The 2,413-nt window shown below is 42.7% G+C and overlaps 1 pseudogene across 1 annotated transcript; it reads left to right on the forward strand.

Moving 5' to 3' along the window:
- Positions 1 to 212: 212 nt before the first annotated feature.
- On the forward strand, positions 213 to 2,152 carry LOC112630358 (annotated as a pseudogene). The gene has a single exon (XR_003120854.1). The product of XR_003120854.1 is annotated as a heat shock cognate 71 kDa protein pseudogene (transcript).
- Positions 2,153 to 2,413: the final 261 nt, after the last annotated feature.

Genomic DNA, 2,413 nt, shown 5'->3' on the forward strand with positions numbered 1-2,413 from the left:
CACATGTAGAAGAATGAAACTGGATCCTCACCTCTCCCCTTATAAAAAAAGTCAATCCACGATGGATCAAAGACTTAAATCTAAGACCTGACACCATAAAGCTTCTACAAGATGACATCAGAAAAAACCCTTCTGTCACTGAACTCACCTGCAGCTCTCAGGGTTTCTGTGTCTTTCTTTGTAGTTGGAGCCAGGTCTACACACCAGCAGCCATGTTGAAGGGACCTGCAGTTGATATTGATATTGGCACCACCTACTTTTGTGTGGGTGTTTTCCAGCACAGAAAAGTAGAGATAATTGCCAATGATCAGGGAAACAGAACCACTCCAAGCTATGTCGCCTTTACAGACACGGAATGATTGATCCGTGGTGCCACAAAGAATCAAGTTGCAATGAACCCCACCAACATGGTTTTTGATGCCAAATGTCTGATTGGATGCAGATTTGATGATGCTGTTATCCAGTCTGATATGAAGCATTGGCCCCTCATGTTGAATGATGCTGGCGGGCCCAAGGTCCAAGTGGAATACAAGGCAGAGACCAAAAGCTTCTACCCAGAGGAGGTGCCCTCTATGGTTCCAATAAAGATGAAGGACATTGCAGAAGCATACCTTGGCAATACTGTTAGCAATGCTATGGTCACAGTGCCAGCTTACTTTAATGACTCTCAGCGTCAGGTTCCAAAGATGCTGGAACTATTGCTGGTCTCAATGTACTTAGAATTATCAATGAGCCAACTGCTGCTGCTATTGCTTATGACTTAGACAAAAAGGTTGGAGCTGAAAGAAACGTGCTGATCTTTGACCTGAGAGGTGACTCTTTTGCTGTGTCATTCCTCACTATTGAGGATGGAATCTTTGAAGTTAAATCTACAGTCAGAAACACCCACTTGGGTGGAGAAAACTTTGACAATTGAATGTCAACCATTTGATTGATGAGTTCAAGTGCAAGCATAAGAAGAACATCAGTGAGAACAAGAGAGCTGTAAGATGCCTCCACACTGCTTGTGAACATGCTAAGCATACTCTCTCTTCCAGCACCCAGGCCAGTATTGAGATTGATTCTCTCTGTGAAGGAATCAACTTCTATACGTCCAGTGCCCATGCCCAATTTGAAGAACAGAATGCCGACCTGTTCCATAGCACCCTAGACCTCACAGAGAAAGCCCTTCAAGATGCCAAACTGGATAAGTCACAGATTCATGATATTGTCCTGTTTGGTAGTTCTACTCATATCCCCAAGATTCAGAAGCTTCTCCTAGACTTCATCAATGGAAAAGAACCAAATAAGAGCATCAATCCTGGTGAAGTTCTTGCTTATGGTGCAGCTGTCCAGGTAGCCATCCTATCTGGAGACAAGTCTGAAAATGTCCAAGATTTGGTGCTCTTAGATGTCTCTCTTCTTGCCCTCAGTATTGGAACTGCTGGTGGAGTCATCACTGTCCTCATCAAGCGTAATACTACCATTCCTACCAAGCAGACACAGACCTTCACTACCTATTCTGACAACCAGCCTGGTGTGCTTATTCAGGTTTATGAAGGTGAGCGTGCCATGACCAAGGATAACCTGCTTGGCAAGTGTGAACTCACAGGCATACTTCCTGCACCCTGTGATGTTCCTCAGATTGAAGTCACTTTTGACATTGATGCCAACTTTTGACATTGATGCTCAATGTCTCTGCTGTGGACAAGAGTACAGGAAAAGAGAACAAGATTACTATCACTAATGACAAGGGCCGTTTGAGCAAGGAAGACATTGAATGTATGGTCCAGGAAGCTGAGATGTACAGAGCTGAAGATGAGAAGCAGAGGGATGAAGTATCATCTAAGAATTCACTTGAGTCATATGTATTCAACGTGAAAGCAACTGTCGAAGATGAGAAACTTCAAGGCAAGATTAATGATGAAGACAAACAGAAGATTCTGGACAAGTGTAATAAAATTATCAACTGGCTCAATAAGAATCAGACTGCTGAGAAGAAAGAATTTGAACATCAGCAGAAAGAGCTGGAGAAAGTCCGTAACTCCATCATTACCAAGTGTACCAGAGTGCAGGAGGCATGCCAGGAGGAATGCCTGGGGGACTCCCTGGTGGTGGAGGTCCTCCCTCTGATAGTGCTTCCTCAGGGCCCACCATTGAAGAGGTTGATTAAGCTAAGTATAGACGTAGCATTGTTCCACACATTTTAAAACATTGAAGGACCTAAATTTGCAGCAAATTCTGTGGCAGTTTTTAAAAGTCCAGCTACTATAGTAAGTTACTGGGCATTCTCAATACTTGAATATGGAACATATGCACAGGGGAAGGAAATAACATTGCACTTTATAAATACTGTATTTTAACCAGAAAATCAGTGTCTTAAATAAAAACTGTTTAAAATTGGCACCATAAAAAAAAGCAAAACCCTTTTAGA

The sequence above is a fragment of the Theropithecus gelada genome, chromosome 1 (genome assembly GCF_003255815.1).
Source record: "Theropithecus gelada isolate Dixy chromosome 1, Tgel_1.0, whole genome shotgun sequence".
NCBI classification, from domain to species: Eukaryota; Metazoa; Chordata; class Mammalia; order Primates; family Cercopithecidae; genus Theropithecus; species Theropithecus gelada.